This window comes from Gopherus evgoodei, chromosome 1 (genome assembly GCF_007399415.2).
Source record: "Gopherus evgoodei ecotype Sinaloan lineage chromosome 1, rGopEvg1_v1.p, whole genome shotgun sequence".
Classification (NCBI taxonomy): domain Eukaryota; kingdom Metazoa; phylum Chordata; order Testudines; family Testudinidae; genus Gopherus; species Gopherus evgoodei.
The window spans coordinates 311,068,322-311,087,136 of record NC_044322.1 but is presented as its reverse complement, the minus strand read 5'-3'; the positions used below and the strand labels follow the sequence as shown (position 1 = coordinate 311,087,136).

At 39.9% G+C, this 18,815-nt stretch overlaps 1 protein-coding gene across 3 annotated transcripts in view; it reads right to left on the bottom strand.

Annotated features, from left to right (window-relative positions):
* Positions 1-16,471, bottom strand: part of PRICKLE1 (prickle planar cell polarity protein 1) — a 115,448-nt gene extending 98,977 nt beyond the window's left edge. For 2 of the 3 annotated variants that reach the window (XM_030548932.1, XM_030548929.1), the window contains exon 1: positions 16,209-16,471. The gene's annotated coding sequence lies outside the window, so the exon portion shown is untranslated. Of the gene's footprint in view, positions 1-8,756; positions 8,840-16,208 lie in introns of all 3 variants that reach the window. The other variant, XM_030548930.1, reaches the window with a different exon arrangement.
* Positions 16,472-18,815: the final 2,344 nt, after the last annotated feature.

Below are 18,815 nucleotides of genomic sequence, written 5' to 3'. Positions count from 1 at the left end.
ACAGCTCATCAGGGAGATCGGAGAAACTTCAAAAGTGCTTCAGTTTCTGCATTGTCTCCAATTTTGTGGAATAACTGTTATCAAACCATTGTCTACCATTCCTTCACATGAATTAACCCCTTATAGTCACATAGTAAATCACCATAATACTCAAATTATTACTTGCAGCTTCCACATCCTTAAAGGATACCTAGGTAAAAGGCCAACTTTGAATGAAAAAATGGTTCAATAAATTTTAAGTAATGAGCTCCATGCATGCACAGTACAATTTGCTTCCTCCTCTCCCCCAGTTCTCTGATCTAAAGCAGCTGAGAATCAGAATCCAAATTTGGGGGGGAAACTGCCCACAAGCTAAGCTTCACCAACTTGAGATGTCAAAATAAAATGCCACTCACAACAAATTGTGCAGATGGTCAATATATGATCATGTGTTCTCTGCTGGTCTCCTGGGTCTTGGTTCCCTCTCCTTTGGGGGGGGGCAGGGCACAAGAGACAATAACTAGAACAATACCCCTATTTCATATTACTAGGCTGCCATCGTATCCTCCAAACCCACTTGTTCTGCCATGCTTTTAATTATTATAATTTTGGAAAATTAAGAAGGAAACCCCCCCCACCAAAACTCTTAAGTTATTTACCAATATGTCACTGTTGTGTATTAAATCTTTTAGACTGTAAACTTTTGGGGGCAGGAATTGTCTTTACTGTTGTGCATAGTACAATATCAAGTACTTCATTAGAACAAAACAAAGAAAAATACTCTCTCTCATACGTACCCATGTACGGCGAACTCAATGCAAAGTTGGCATTCTCATTTCTTGACTTTAATTGGACGGGAGTCGATAATGCTCCTCAAGGATATCGACCATTTTGTCAGATCACCATGTATGAAAGCATTCACCAGGTCAGCTTTGAAAGTGTGTGTAGGAAGGGGAGGGAGGCTAGTGCTGCTCCAGGCTCTGGCAGGCTGTCATGCCATACATGCAGCTTCCAAAACAATTCAAATACTGTGCGTAACCAGTTGCACAAACACATCAGGCCTTGAAAATCTAAGATCACAATTGATGCCCACTGAATAGAGAAAATGATAAAACAGTATGTTTTGACAGAAAATGCAGTTTCTACAAAGTTGAAAATTTGCCATAATTTTGTTGATTTTTCCATTGGCCAAAACCAAAATAAAATGTTTTGGTGCAGGTTAAAACACAAAAACAAAAACACTTCAATTTGTCTATTTTAAATCAAAACAGTTTTGTTTTAGATTAGTTTGACATCAATCTGAGTCTGCTGGAGCTTCTGCAGTGTTCTCAGGGGAGTTGTAGTTTGGGTACCACCAAAGGTAAAAAGCAAGCCGGTCCAGTATGGCGTACCGGCAAGAGCCAGTATGCCGTGCTGGACCGCACCAGCTTCCACAGCCGGTATTGAAAGGGCTCTGGGCTGCCCGCTGCGGGCAGCTCAGAGCCCTTTCAATCCCAAGCACAGCTGAGATTTAAAGGGCTCAGAGCTCCCCAGGGCTGCAGGCAGCCCAGAGCCCTTTAAATCCACAGCTGGTGCCCCAGGGCCTTTAAATCTTCCAGATGAGGCCATGCCCTCCCTCAGGACTCCAGCAGTACCAGTAAGTCCTGTAAGTTACTTTCACCACTGGGTACCACTTTTCCATATGGGCTGGGGTTCCCTTGCCGGATTACATCTTCCATTTAGATATTTTGTCCCAATTTGGGACAAAAACCAAAAATTTAAAAGTATCAGAATTTTCCACAGAACAGAAATTGTGAGTTTTAACCAGCTCTACTGCTGAATTTCCAGAGCACCACTTCTCTATATTGCCCCTTGTCACAGCAGAACAGAGAAACTCCGAGACAGCAGGTACCCTTTTTGATATGCAAGAAAGTCCATGGCTGGCTAGTGTTAAAAGCTTCTCTTCTCCCACCTGTAGAGAGAGGCCCAGGAAAACCTGCCTGCACCCTTATGATTTGTGTCTCGATATCCCACAGCCTACACACATTACCCTAAAGAGTTCAGGCCATTTACCCAATTCTGTTCTCACTGAACGAAGTCAAGGGCAAAACCTCCCAAACAAATCTAACATTTACTGATTTCTAGAACTTACCACATTAAACCTAAGTTTAGACATATTTAAACTCTGAAAAAGTATACAGGAAAATGTGTAGTATATTCCATTTGTTTATGTTCATTATTTCTTATAAAAAATGTGTTAATGGAAACGATATTTAGGCTATGAAACTGGGTTCAACATTTTTTTCTATAGCCTGTCTGGCACAATTCTCTGCTGTCTCTGAAGAGATTTCGATTCAGATTGTTTTTTAATTTCTCTCCCCACCAATGGGAACCATTAAAAATGTCAGTGCCTCTCCCCAATTCCCCAGCCTCACATAACTGGCACTGCACTAAAAAATAAGCATGGTCACTTTCCAAGTTTAAGAGTGCCATCTAGCGTCTCATTGTTTACTATTTCTGACTGAGGGAGACTTCATTAAACAGCACTACATAGGGCATATTTTGCTTTGTTTTCTTGACAAAGCTATATTCTGGATTTTGTAGCTCCATTTTCAGACAACTGATCTTTTTCCACATACACAAACACTCTTGTTTTGCCTGTTATGACACTTCAAGGATCCTTCTTAAAATACAGTCAGTTTCCCTTAAGAAAGTGTGAACACACAAAGTCATTAATCTGAAAAGCTATAATTTATTAACCTTTGCCAAACTATGTAACGAAATGAAGCCCTTAAAAGCTACCTCGTGCCATCTCCCTTAGTGTGACCTCATCCCAAGAACAGATGGATAGATAAGAGAAACTTTCAGTGGAAAAAAATGTGATCCAAGATCAACCAGGCTATACTGGAAATCAATAATTAACAGTTCCACTACTACAGGTCTTGCTCTCACGTATTACCACAAATAAAATAAAATACTTCTTGAATAGAAGACCTCCAAAGAAAGGCTAAGATGCTTTATACTTGTTCATAGGATTTGCCCTACTGGATCTGACCTATGGTACATCTAGTCCAGGTGTGGGCAAACTTTGTGGCCCAAGGGCCACATCTGGGTATGGAAATTGTATGGTGGACCAAGAACGCTCATGAAATTGGGGTTGGGGTGCAGGAGGGAGTGAGAGCTCTGCCTTGGGGTGTGGGTTCTGGGGTTGGGCCAGAAATTAGGAGTTCAGGATGTAGGAGGGGGCTCTGGGCTGGGGCACAGAAGGGGGTCAGGGATGCAGGCTCCAGGCAGTGCTTACCTCAAGCAGCTCTTGGAAGCAGTGGCATGTCCCCTCCCTCCGGCTTCTATGTGGAGGTGCGGCCAGGCGGCTCTGTAGGCTGCCCCGTCTGCAGGCACCATTCCTGGAATTCCCATTAGCTGCAGTTCCCAGCCAATGGGAGCTGTGGGGGTGGGACAGTGCGCAGAGCCCCCTGGCTACCCCTAAACATAAGAGCTGGCAGAGGGGGAACATGCTGCTGCTTCTGGGAGTCTCAGTGCACAGAGCAGTCTCCAGCCCTGATCCCTTGCTGGAGCGCAGGAGCAGAGCAAGCCCCAGACCCTGCTCCCCAGTGGGAGCTCAAGGGCCGTATTAAACAGGCTGGAGGGCTGGATCTGGCTCCTGGGCCGTAGGTTTGCCCACCTCTGATTTAGTCCAATATCCTCTCTCTGACAGCGATCAGCACCCAATACTTACAGGGAAGGTACAGAAGACCCACAGTATGCAAGTGTGGGAAAATCTTGCCACGCTCATGAAGGTCTCATCCTAAAAGCAATTTCTAACCACTAGGAATAGGTATTAACTTGAAGTTTTATATTTTTCCAATACTTAGCTATGAAATATTATAACGCTAGATAGTCTTGTTATCCATATATACACATCTAATCCCTCTTTGAAGGTTGCTAAATATTTGGCCTCATCATCATCCTGTGGCAATGAGTTCCAAAGTCTAATTATACATTGTGATGTAGCAGGTGGCCCTTTGCTCAACATGCTAGTATTGAAGTAATGCCCTGACAATGGCATGGAAAGAGTTTGCTATTGGACGTGCTCTTTAAGATGAGGCATAAAATACGGTTCTGTCCATTTGTTGTGATTAAGGATTCTGTTGCTATTTGCAGGAGTGGGGGCACAGTATTGCTGTGTTGCAGCTGCGGTACTTGTATGGTAAGTGATGTAATGCCTTGGTGTCAGAGACTACGTGTTATTTGGTGGGATGCTCTGAAAGCTATGGAGTTTGCATCATGCCAGATCCTTTGGTTCTGGCTGGTGATTAATTTTATTTTAATGTTTTGCATTATTTTAGTCTATGGCATTTAGATGCTGCTCAGACACATGCTTTATGAAGTGAATTAATTTATTAAATAAAGTGTGTGTGTGTTGGTAAAGAGTTGGAGTTTGTTTAGGATGAAAAGCACATACAGAAATACAATATTATAATGCTAGGCCGTGCAGCTCCAAAATGTGTTTACATCATTGTTCAAGAGGTAGAGTTCAAACAAGTATGCCATCTCTATTATGATAATTTTCAAACTAAGTCTCCACTCCATAATAGCCCAAGATTTTTTTTATCTAGTTAACTAGCATATGCTTTCAGACAATCACACAGTAAAATATAGTCTGTTGGCTTTAGTTAGAAGTTTTTAGCTGAGATTTATTATAAAATAAAAACTAAGTTTTAAGGGTCACATTTTCAACATCACTCCCCTAAAGTACACCCACAAAACATGCACGTGCACCTGGAGCCTGATTTTCAAAGGCGCCAAGCACCCAAAGTACCCAAAGCTCCTGCTAACTGTAACAGGAGCTCTGGGTGCCACACCCTGTGAATGTTTGTGGTCTTGAGGTAGCTGACCAAATAAGTGGTATTTTTAATACATACCCTAAATTTGTGACTGAAACATGTGTAACGTTTTCAGAATGTCTACATCTAAGTTTCATGTCAAGAAAGCTTGAAATAGTTCCCAAGAAACTAATAGGAATAATTCACTTCCTAAAAGACACATTAGGGCTTATTTCAGCCCCAAAATGGGCTCTGAATGCTGGGCTTGCAGAAGTTCCACACCCTAGGTTCTGCATCTGTTAAAGCTGCTCCCTATTTGAAAGGGGTACTTGCTCCTAAGAAGAGCCTAGGTGCTGCTGGCTTTAGCATTTGGGACTGCCCATATGTGCCCCCCTTTTAAGGAGCAAATTCTCATGTCACTCAGTCTCAGATATGGGAAAATTACTTACCGAAATAGCAGCCATGACTGAACTGAGCTCATCTTAGTGTGTATGCGGAGAGAGTTTGTTTCCTCCTCTTGCTGCTTGATAGTTAGGCAAGGCCCTAGAATAGATTTGTAATGGGCTGTGCTGCCTGAAAGTGACATCTAACTGGCAAAGGCCCTGAAATTGAGCTATCTGCAAGAGAGTGTGTTTATGGGGCAAAGGTTCCTGCATCTCGAGTAATGACAAGGCAGGAGAGGAAAAGGGAGTCCCACCAATTGCAGGCAGGCACCACAGTCAATAGCAATTTTTGTACAAATCATGCCCCAGCTCCAGTCCCCATCCATTTTATTCCAAGTGCTACCACCAAATAGTCCATTGCTTCAGCCATGTTATCCCATTACTGGCTCCACATTGTCCTTGCCTTCAAGGCCTAGCATACAACACAGATCCCAGTCTATGTCTGGTCTAGTCTCTTTTTACATTCTCTGCTTCCAACAACAACCACCACAAACTCAATACTCCTTTTCTCTCTCTCGGACACAAACATGTAAGTATCTTGCCATTCTATGCCTTATGCATGAGAGTAATTTCCAAAAAGCCACCCTGTTGGTGCCTTCATATTCACCTTAAGAAATCACTCCTAAATTATGACTTGCACAGCATGGCTTTCATTACAAAAAAGTAAAACTTCACCTCTGAGCCATCAAGGTTAATATTTAAGGTAAGTAACTACTTAATCATTTCTGTAACCTGTGTTTCTCCCCTTCCTGGTGAAGGTGTTATTCTCACTTGGCTGTTATGTCGACCATTTGGACTGTGAGCTATTTGGGGCAGGGACTTGTCTTCAGGTAGGTCTCCTATGAAGCACTTAAATCACAATGATAGCAAATAGGAGGGAGAAACACTTCAGTCCCCAAATCAAGGCAAGTTTTCTGTTACAAAACAACAAAACCACCACGCCCCACCCAAACTCTTGCATGTGCTTGGCACATCCCTTTTCCCTGTCACCACTACACTCCGAAGGAGCCATCTACAAGTTCTACTGCATGTACCACAATGGATACAACTCAGTCTAGATTCCACCATTGTGTTGCTGCAATACCAGGCAGCTAAATATCAGCAAATAGTGATGCACTGTCAACAAATTGACTTTTCTACTACGAGGACAAAATGCCTAGGCACAAAGATTTTCCCTTGCACTACTAACCCTGTACCAAATATACGTTAGAAAGTTATATTCATACAACTAGAGATCATAAAATTGGAAACCATAAAACCACAAAGGCAGACATCAGTTCTGTGGCACGTAGGTGGGCATAGTGTTGGAAGCTTCAGTCTGAGTTTCTTGCGTTTCTAGTGTTTTGGTAAGTTTTTAAAAAATATTCTATTAACAGATATTCAGCCCTAAGAATATTTTTGCTTGGGAAATACAGTGCAACATTCAGTTACATCTAACATCAATCTACAGTCTAAACTATGTCAAAACTTAAGGAGTGAACGAGAAGATCCTGAATAACGTCCGATGGATTTTCTAGGTTTTGTTTGTCAAATATTAGTTTTATGCTAATAAAATTTGATGCAATAGTGTGTGTTGTCTCTCATGCCATAGAGTCCACTTGTAATTTGCCTCTTTAGAGAAAAATCTTTTCAAATTAACCAATAGATCTTCTCCAAGCTCAAACATCACAAGCGGACAATTTTTATCATTTTTGAACTGCAAAACTGGCAATCAAAGCAAAGTTTCAGTTAGGTGAGGTATACTATGTTAGGTTTGAAAAACTAACTAGTGGTGAAGTTTGAATCTGCTATAGTGACTAATGAATGAGGCGAGTGTATTTGAACACACACGCACAAGTCATAGCTTAGCACTGTTGTATAATCCCAGTCAGTGACTGGAGTACTGACGCTCTATTGAAGTCCTAATCTCCTGCCAGAAAGTACACAAATACCAGCATCAAGCAAAATTTATGGCAATAGTGAGATTTTTGCAGATGTTCAGCAGTCACTTCCACATTTAACTGCTCGGAGAGAGTCTGAAGATGAACACATTTATTTAACAAGTTTTCCAATTATAGAAAAATCAGAGTGTGAATGTAGGGAGACAGCAAACTCTATGGCACTTTTATTTGGGCAGAAGCAGTTCTCCATCACTTCTGACTCATAGCAGTTTCAAGACAGACTTGTTGGAGAGGAGAGCTAATAAAGTGATAGAAAGGGGCACAATACACAGAGTCATGACTGCACACAGTTACTTCAGAATAGACTCAAGAGTTACCCTCCTTTGGGACTTCTGCACATTGACTCTCTTTGCAGGACGAGATCCTAGTACAGTAACTACTTTAGCATGTCTATGTTGCAGTACTAGCTATTAATTTCTAAAACTGGAGTAGTACATACAACTGGCAGATTAGGACCAAACTAAGTTATTATGATAACTGCTATTAACATTTTATATATAATGCAATATGCATGACAGAAGTATGGAAACTAATATTTGCATAATAAAGTCATAGTACGGCATTAAGCAGTTTTAGATTAACCATAAATAGGTAAAAATAGTAACTGGATGCCAGACTCTCTCCCACCCAGTTTTACATGGCTCTACCATCACTGATTTGAGTGGAGTTACTCTGATTTATGTCTTTGGGAGAGGCAAATCAAGCCCTGTGTATTTAAAAGGAAACTGCAAACATGATTCCTACAATTCAGGGGGAGAATTAAAAGATACGAATTTGTGAACTGCAAAACAGGCAGAGTAAACAAGTGAAGGCAGGAGAAGAGGCTCCAGTCATCTAAAGTCTGGAAGCTTTGGATAATCAGTACTGCCAAGCCCAAGTGTTCAAAATTTGTGCGTCAGGCCCCAAAGATTCATGGGATTAAAAACCTCATTATTTTAGAGCTAAAGCCATTTTTAAAAATTTATTATTTTTGCAATTATCACAAGACCCTGATAGTCATGCAGAGCTGTCAATGCTGGGTGAGAGAGCTCCTTTAAGGGAAAGCTGTGTCCAATAGGGCTCATCCCAGGATGAGATATTCTGAAATCTTTCAAGATTTCCATTTTACGGCACTAACAACATAATTGTCAGCCTTTCACCTGCAGAGCTCAAGGGTAAGTGAGCTCAAGTATGGCAGAGTCTACTCTAAACGAATTATGATCACAAAACTACTGCACAGGTTAGAGCTACTTAGGCCTGTTTCATAGCTGAGTTACTCTATTTACATACCAGTGAAACTTCACTGAAGTGAATGTAGTTACTAAAGCAGTGTACAAGTTAAGTAGCACATATGGCTCCTAGTTTCTGCTTTAGAGATTCAGAATTGGGGTTTATATAATAAGATTGTTAGTCAGGAACAAGGTAAGGTGTACCAAGAGCTAAACGAAAGAGGTTGCATTATCTTTTCTAGCACTGTACATTCTCCCAGTCCTCCTCACTATCGTTTCATAACTATATGGAATTCTTCCTTAGATTAATGAGAAGGAAGCATTACAGATGCCACTGGAATCCTGTATCCCCAAATCCCACTGATGGCATGCATACATATATACTTGCTGCCTTTTCACTTCCAGGGCCTGATCCCACAAGGCGCAGGACACCTCCCTTGAGGTCTTGAGTGCCATCAGTGGGTGTGCTGTAGGAAGTACATGAGCCAATGAGAGGTGCCGTCTTACTAACCACATTGCTTAGATAAGCTAAATACCCAATCACAGTTCACACTGTCTGCACATTTAGTACACGTTGAGTTTACCAACCTTCTTTCATATGTATAATCTAATCTATCTGTGTCACCTCATCATTGCTTGCTGTTCAACATCCATTCAGGCAAACCACCGTATTTTCTTCAACTAGTATTTCAAACTAGATGCCTACTTTGACCCAGATCTGCACTGGGTTTGTAAGGGTAGGAAGAGCAAGGCAATTTACTGATTAATATCTTTAAAAGCTGAAGGTAAAGTAAGTTTCCAGTACCTCAATATAGAGGAAAGTCTGGTTTACTTTCAACATATTTGGCAGCACTTGAGGACATTTTGTTGGCTATTAGCCTGCCAAGCTGTTTAGGCTTATAGAAGGAGCATAAAGAAACTTGTATGGCAAATTCTGTTAAATATAAACATATCTTCTGTATATTTTATTTCCTCCTTCCACATACACAGAGAGCTAAATCACTTCAGTCCTAGGATAAATGGGAACTCAGTATTTATCATTTAGATTCTTTCTCTAAGCTTTGCAAACAAGTCAGGGAGCTCTCACAGTGAAGTTATCCATATGATCATTATGATGAACAAAGCATCAGAAAGCAGTTCAAAATTCTTACGAAACATGTATCCTGCTACAAGAAACATCTGAGATTCACTAACAAGATTCCAGACTGAACTATACCCTGGTTAGCAATTCGTATGTGCACACACACACACACACACTCTCTCTCTCTCTCTCTCTCCAGGACTGGACATATGTATTACTCTTTCTCACAAAAAGTCATTTTCTTTCTTAGCATATACTATATGCAGTATTTTTAATCACAATTTTGAAAAATATCATCCCAATTTCTGAAAGTTATACTTTTACTAAAAAAACAAAAAACAAACAAAAAACCCCACACATTTGGTCCTCTGAAGAGCTAACTTTTCTAAACATAGGTTAATCACAAGTAATTATATAGCATGCACACACTTGAGAGATGCAAAATTACTGCATTTCTGTGGGAATTAAAATGCTGTGTTTGAGTGCAGGAAAAAAAAAAACAAAACTAAAAACCTTCCCCAAAAACTTATGTAGAGGTTTGCTTTCAATGTAGCCTACTCATTTTTAGTATGTACATGAAAAAAAAATCAGTTTTTATTGTGGTTAGATGAACTGACCCACACATGAAGTTTTTTTTAAAAGCTTTCAATTTGTACCATAGTTACTGTGTATTTGTGTCACCGCCGCACTGGGCTATGGATGGGAGCAGCTGTCTGGCTAGCCAGTGTGCTCAGCTGGTAGAGAGAGAGAGTGACTGTGTAGCTAGGCTAATCTCTCACTGAGCTCCTGCTATCTCTTTCACAAGAGGACTTAATTAATGTAAAGATAATATCAGGGTGTAATGGATAATGCTGCAGAATTATAGTGTTAGTGTCAAAGGAAGTTTTTGCTCCTGTTTTAAAACATCTCTACAAGACTGCTTCACAAACAGATCAAGTATTTCACACTGTCCCATGGAAAAGACTAAAAATAACTTTGTGACATGGGTCATTTTAAAGATTCACTTACTAAAGTTAAAAAAATCTGCTAAGTTTCTAATTAAAATTAAAAAAAGTTACAAAAACACATTTACTAACAAAAAAGTGTCCTAATGCGAGGACAGGTGTAAGAATTCCAGACCATTTGACAAAGCTTTAAACCACATGCTCAGAATCCCTTGTTACTGTATTTTAAACACCTACAGTTAGTAACTAGCTATACTTAGAACACAACATCTTGGGAGATGAAGATTTTGCAATATGGATTACTTTTAAAAAGTTAATGTTTGTAGAGGGACTTGAACATATATCTTTAGACTGATATTTTTTCTTTTTAAAAACTGTAACTGTAACATACAGTTAATGTTTAAGGAGCCATTGGTTCACTATGACCTATTAATTATATCATATATGGACAACTTTGACTTTTCCTTGCAGTGTTGCAAAGGTTAGAAGTGCACTTAGATTTGGAAGGTGATAGTCGCAGAATCCAAGCCCTGATATCATGTTATATTGTGGCTACTTGATGCAAGATTATAAAAACAACATTGAAAAAGGTGGTTATAAAAACATCACAAGAAACAAAAAAAACCCTTTATTTAAATTAAAATAAATCATAATCCGATTCTTGGAAGGCACTTGGAAATGCTTTTGGCATGCAGTTGCTTCATGCCTCCAATAGTGTGTGTAATTGGAAACATTTCATACAGAATTGTTACTGAAGTCAAAGACCACAACTGCAAGCTGTGGGATCTGTGCTTCAGATAAAAGGACTGCTGAATAAAACTGTTATGCATGGAGAGTGTTTGTAGGTCTATGTCTACAATACTTTTATCAGCTTATTGTCAAAATTTCAGACTTAGAGAGCAAGGGGAAGAGAGATGGAAAAATGAAAGAGAGAGAAGCATACAAAGCAGCAAGAGCTACAGGGTGCTATAAATCAACAATTCAGACACAAATCTTAGACAGGACTACATGACTTCAGTACAGAACAACTGAAATAACACAGCTCCACCTTTTGTTGATGTGTAATCCACTGGAAATGACAGACTTGTCTTCAACAGTGTCTACCACTGGTTGACTGGTAAGAAATACACTCTCAGCTCCATTGGTCAGTTGTTTTCCAGGAACATTTTGAACCAGTATTGTGGTAACATTTAAAAAAATCAAATGGACCCTTGTAGGCAGAGTTCCAAAAAGAGGTAAATGACAGTTGCTTGCTAGCTTACATAAGTATTTAAAAATGTCTGTGTTGGCTCATACCTCTGTCTCTTGAGATTTTTAATTCAGTTTGTGTATTTTAAAATTTTCTTGTAGAAAAATAACCCTTGAAAAAGGCTAATAAATTCATGCTGAGCAATCATTCCATTTTTCTAGAGGCCAAGGAAAAGTGAGTTTAATGTGTTTAGAGTGAAGTCTAAACAAGCAAACAATACAAAGACACAGAACGAATTATTACAGTCCCCTGGAGAATTTTTTTTTCAATAACTGGAAATATCTTTTGACTATGGACCAGCAACAGAAGAATTGTCTTTGGAAAAACTGTGTCATTTTGGCAAATAGTAAAGTGATCTGATTAGTCTATCTTGGTATCTCTGCCAGAAATGTCATGACATCAGTGTGCTGTAACTTGTAAAACATGTTTCTTCCCACCATTGCTCAGTCAGAAGGTGGGGGAAGGGAGAAGGTTGACTCAGTTACTGCTCTCTCCTTCAAAGTTGGTCCTTTCCACTGTAAGTCCTCAGTCCTACAAACACTTGGACTATGTCTATACTACAGCCTATGTTGGCATAACTTGCATCACTCAAGGGTGTGAAAAAGCCACCACCCCCGAGTGACATAAGTTACACCAACATAAGCACCAGCATGCACAGCACTATGTCAGCAGGAGAGCTTCTCCCACTGACATAGAGCTAGTCTACACTGGCAATGCTAAAGCACTGCCATTGCAGCGCTTTAACATGGCTTGTGTGGTCGCTTCCAGTGCTCTAAAAATACCCACCTCCACAAGGGGCGTGGCTCCCAGCGCTGGTGCACTGTCTACACTGGCGCTTTACAGTGCTGAAACTTGCTGCGCTCAGGGGTGTGTCAAGGAAATTGCCGATGTAGACAAGCCCATAGCTTCTCCTGCTCACAGAGGTGGTTTTATAATGCCGACGGAGAGTTCTCTTCCCTCAGCATAGAGCGTCTTCACCAGATGTGCTGCAGCGGCACAGCTGTATTGGTGCAGCAGCACAGCTGCAGCAGCACAGCTGCAGCACTATGTGTAGACATGGCCTTATGCATGCAAGTAAGAACTACTCATCTGTGTGTTTCCAGTAGCTGGGCCTAACAATCAATGGTTTCTAACTAGAATACACTAATGAACTATAATTAGGCTCAAGTTTACCTCCATTTAGAATGGTTGTAAACAGAAAATAGTTAATGTTGGCTAACCAAACCAAAAATACTGCTGAACTACCCCCTTCTATGAATTCAGATATCAAATTCAAGATAAAAGACAGACGTGATCGTTATGTAGCCTACTCAAACAAGGGAAAGATACTGTGTTGCTATTCTCCTTCACCTTAGGCAACACTTGACCACAGAATGATTCTCTGAAATATTTATGAAGTGATCACTTTATTATTGAAATATAAAGGAGCAATGGCTTTGGAGATGTTCTTTCATAAGCCCCTAGGCAGAGGCATTGATGTCTTGGACTTTTACCTTCTGTGGCCTACAGGTAAAGATAACACAGTGGGGTCAAAATAATTTTTCATACATTTTAAAAAGAGTTGCAAAAAATTAACTCAGTCACTGTACATATATCATGGCTCTGGTTGCCTGGATACCGTGTCTAGTGAATTCTTGTGTTTACTTGAAGTTGGTCTAATTATCTGTTCTGTATTAGGTGGGTTGTACAGCATCCACAATCACCATATTATGTAAATTCCATGCTACTGGGAAAATACTTTAAATCTTTGTATCTTCATCCAAGCCATTAGGAAAGGGTCAAGCCAATCACTCAGCAAGATACAATAGGAACTAACTCCATACAAGTTTATCCTACGCAGTGTTTCAGTGGAAAATAGAGTAAAACCCATCTGATTTTCATATACCAATTAAATGAACAATGCCAAACTCATCTAATCTCTTTCTAAAAACATAGGGGAAGACAGACCAAACTCTTGAGATTATGGGAAGTTAGGTCATTAGTGTGCCAAGTCATTCCTCAGGCATCTTTTTTACATGTAAATTATGAAACTTTTAGAGTATAACAGCAATCACCACTTATACTCTTCAAATCATTTACATTTTCTTTTTTGCAAAACTTAGTTATCTAGAAGACAAATACTCTAAATCACTTTTAATAAAAAGTTATAATTAACTAGTCTACTAGAAAAGATAACCTTTCCAGTACACAGACTGTTCTTTCACAAATGTTAAACGATATACTTTATGCCACTAAGATGGAGAATGGATTATTTAGAAGAAGGGAATAAATAAAATTCTGTAGTTGTACATGAAAAATACATGCACAGTTCAGGGTTTTACTTTTAAGTTAACTGGAATTTTCTAGCCATTTCCTAGCCTTTCGAAACATTAGAAGCTTCTCTAGTTTATGCAGACTTCATCTTGCTTTAAAAAAAATTCTAAATCAAAACAGATTTTTTAAAAACAATTACCTTTTTCAGAGTTATCAGACTACAGGATATTAGGAAAAAAACAGACTCCCTTGTTGCTTTTACCCACATCTGACTCCAATCTTAATAGTTCAGCTATTAACCCTGTAAGGGCTCTCTCTCTCCCTTCCCACACCCCCCGCAGCTGATGTTACAATTTTTATGCGGGTGACCAGGCTGACTCAGTACAGCACCCTTTATTATACAATAGCTCCATAGATCTCCGATTACAAAACACGATAAACTCTTTCAGCTCACCTTGGCTTTTGCTGTTAGAACTGACAGACATTCTGAATTTTCAACAGGCAAGAAAAGTTGTTAATTAAAAGTCATGGTTTTCCGCTACTTGACAAAGCATGGAAAATTGAACTGAGAGTAATGTTAGCCACTTATTTTTGACACCTTTTAGTTTTAACATGTAGGGAATATGCATTGTTAACCTTTAAATCCTCTGTATAAACATTCTTAGAGAGCTTGTAAAATATCCCCCACTGAGTTTCCTGAGTCTCCAGTTGATGGCATTTAGAGACACTGGTACTAGCAGAGTGCTTTATTTTGCTTTCTTCAGTCCCCAGCTGGGGTACAATGACAGATTCCTGTCCAAGACCAGACCCAGCCACCTTAAGCTGAAACCATGCTGAAATGAACCCAACCAGACAGCAAGATAAATGGTTGCTGTTTATGTTTAAAATCCCCTGGTGGGAGTAAATATTGTTTGAGAAAAAAGGCTTGACAAATATTCATCACCCCTTCAGAGCTCTCTTGAGGCTGAATATTTAGCTTAAGTTAGGGCTGCATTTTCGATGTCTCTCTCTAGCTGTCACAAGATTGTTTTTTTCCTATGGAAGAGAGTCTGAAAACAGACATTTTGCATGCTGAGGATAGCCAAACAAGGTTTCCCCCTCCCATGGGACTGGAATACACTCATGATAATAGAAAGGAACTGAAACATTGACACTTAGTTGAGGATAATGGAGAAAGCAAAGGCTTAGTGGAAAAAGACCAGTTGTCACCCAAGTGACAGGCAACAGCTGAGCTCACACATCTGGAGCCTGAGTCAGGCAAACACTCTGAAACTCACATCCATCTAGAGGCTTGGGTGCTATAAAAAGAAACGACGGTCTCCATGCTACAGTTGTACAAAATACACTAACACTTAAAAGTACACACACATTATATATATTACATACACACACACACTACAGCCATGGTAATACACATTTCTATACTGTCTCTGTATACCAAAACATACGTGTGAAGATAAAATGTAAGCACAACCACATCTCTGTGTATAGAGCTAAGTGAATAAGTAAAACAAATCACAGAGACACTTTGATATAAATAACCTCAGATAAAATCCTAACCTTCTGTTCCCTTTTGTCCCCTCACAGCTTGTTATTTTGTTTGTTGTTCTGCATGCAGGGTACACACATACATTCGAACCAATAATACATGTATTTGGAGTGCTAGTTCAGATTCCACTTGGGCAAATTATAACTCAGTATGGTGTCAGCCCCCAAATTATTTCCCCTTTCATTCAAGAAAATGATCATCAAAACTCTTCAAACAAGTTTATGGACAATCTTCCAGAGACTCCTCCCATACACAACAGTGCCAGGTTAGGCAATCCAATAACCAAGATCTGCTGTGTTTTTCTGTGTCTGCAGGCAAAATTTAACAACTTTGCGCTGCATCCTGAGTCCCAGGTATGTTAATAAGTAACAGATTTGGAGTTTTACTTCATTATTGTTTATAGAAAATTAAAAAAAAAAACACGGAAAGCTAAAAAAACTCCCCACTTTGAAGATAATATTTTAATGAAACAAACTGAGGAGGCAGGCTTCTAAAGATATTAGGCTGGGGCAGCCACTAGTTGATTTCTGCCTAAGCTAGTCGGCTCGCTTCTGCTCCGACCTTTCTGGTCCTGTTAAACTAATTAAGTCTCTCGAGATATTTGTAGGTGACAAGACCCTGGGGGACTGACATTCCACACAGCATTTCCCTCACCCCCAAGCCTGCAAAGTGGGAATCTAATGCAAACAGTCCCGCTCCATACAGACAAAACCACACGTATCTCCCCTGCGGGAGACAGCAACGCAGAGCGGCCACTTACCCTCCAGGAGATGGACTTGGGAAACACCGCAAGGTATTCCTGGGCGTGGGGGAAAGGATCAGTCACATTTAGAGCAAGGGAGACAAGTATCCCCTGGAGGGAGCCTGGCTTGGCTGCTCGTTTCTGCCTGGGCACCCCAGGGAAGTCAGTGCAGGCTAGAAGGACGCATTTCCCGCAGGGAAGGGTTTGCGGGCAGCGGGAGCTTGCCAGGCAGCTGTCAGCTCAAGGAGCCTCAGCATAGAAGTGACCAAGCTGCGCTGCTGGTTCTCTCCTTATTGCCTGATGGGGCTCAGGCGCTGCCAGCCCGGTACGGTGATATGAGCATTCCACAGAGCCCATTGGCTGCAGCCGGCCGCATTCTCCAATCGCCGCAGGGCTGGGGGTGCCGGCGGCTCAGAAAACCCGGAGGGCTGGATTCGCTGACCGGGAAGGACAGTCTATTCCCTGGTACTGCCAAGGCTTCGGAAGTCCGCGCAGGTCCCAGGCAGGGCAGGTTTGCAGTGAGAGGGGCGGGGAGGAGCAGAATGTGCTTTTCGTGATCCGTGTGTGTGATTTTAGTGTGCTGTAAAGGGGCATGGTTTTTTGGGTGTAATCAGATTAAATAAATTGATGATTAAGTTGACCAAGAGGAATGTTCGCTGGCATTTGAAGTTCAGTGAGGCACAGCGAAAGATCTGAAGTGCAAATCTTCCTCACTTCCCTCCCTGGTTTTGTTGTTGTTGGGTTTTTTTAGCAAATGATGCTGATGGATTTAAAGCCAGGAAAAGGAAGGAAAGACTCACATTCCCAATTTCCCTTGATCAAACAGGGTTCTGCAGCCAACTACTCTTCTCTGTGCTTTCAGCATCCACTTAGCGAGAGAAAAAGTTAATTAAAACTTTTTCCACTGATCTGTGCAGAGATGTGCGAGCGCGATACAATTTGCTTGGGGTGTGTATGTGTGTTCGTTCGTATTCGGCCACAAATACATCACTATCTATCACTTAGAACATTACTTATAGTAGTAGGCAGTGGCAGGAGAGGGTGTGGTACAGTCATTTTTCATTCCCTTTTCTGTGTGAAGAGGATGTTTGGAATGCTTTAAAATTCCATGTTAACTGCCATCAACTTCAAAGCTATCTCTATTTCATGCTGGAAATTACAGACAAAATCGAAATACAGAATGTATGACATCTCCAATACATAATTAAATATCAGCTTTTTTAAAAAAATGCAGTAGATTTTAAATGGGCAGATAAGTAAATAAGCATAAATTTAAAAAAATAAATGTACTTATGTTACTAATAACACTTCAGATATTTTAAATTCTTATTTAATTTTCAGCATTCATGCTGTTTTGTTTATGTATTTTCTTTCACTTCACACAATTTGGGCAATAAAAGTAGCAGCCTCAGTTTTACATTTGTTTATAGTCACTTTCAGTTTAAAGTTATCCTACACTCACACTACAGGGAAACAGTTATATCCAAACTGAAATTTACTAAATTAAAAAACAATAATCTGAATGAATTTCTATTAATATTTGATTTTATAAATACAAAAGGGATGAATAAATGGTTTTATTTTAATATAAAACTTAAATTTTGACTTTTACATGTTTGGCTGTGTCTCTTTATTGACTTTCCAAAAAAGGAGAACAATTTGAAGTTAAAAAATGACAAAATGTCTTTCCTGATTTCAGCTACATTTGCTTTTCCAGTGCTAGGGAGTGTGTAATCATCTGGAAGTCAATCTGGTCAAAATAAGTTTATCATATCTGAAAAAAACAAAAAGGTAAAATCTCAGGGGAAAGCTATCCTACACTAGATATTTATTATCAATGGTGTTAAACCTTGTAAAAGAAATTATAAAGTTTAATAGAAAGTGTAAATATCCATATTTTGCTCTGCTGTTTGGAGATAGGATCAGCACCATATTGCTCAAGTAAACAGATCGTTTCAAGGTTTCTCTCATTCTGAATATAAACACCTGCAAATTACATGTGTATCCAAAAAGAAAAGAGGTCTGTCTCTGCCCCCCCACACCTACCCCTAGAAACTCACAGGAGCTGGTCACCAGCACTTGTTTCAGCAGAATGAACATCAGCACTTCTCCCAAAATGGGGAAAAAAACAAAACAAAAAAAACCCCCGAAACCACGTAAAGAATGAAGAAATTAAATAGACATTTAATGGAAATACTTTGTAAAAGAAGGAAGGAACAGTTGAAGAGGACTGATCAGTACTGTTTGTTCCCATTTTACTGTACATGCCTTGTATTATGTTCTTTCATGCCATCTATTCAAGCATTTCTGTAATGCTTATCTCTGTAATATCTAGGCACATTCAGACCTGTACTGCAGCATTACATGGCTTCCTTCACCTTTTTCTTCCCACTTTGAGCTCTGATTATATAGGAAATAAAGTTGCTTGCTTTTAAATGGCAACCCACATATATGGTATTTACAGTCATATATTAACAGATCTGAATCTGGGATGAACTGTTGGGCTATCTTCCTCTTAAAGATTTTATGACTAATGCACCCTTTTAAGTTGTATATCTGTTTATATTACATTCAGTTACAAATGACTCTCATTAAGCTATAAACCTTTAGCTTCTGTATAACCCT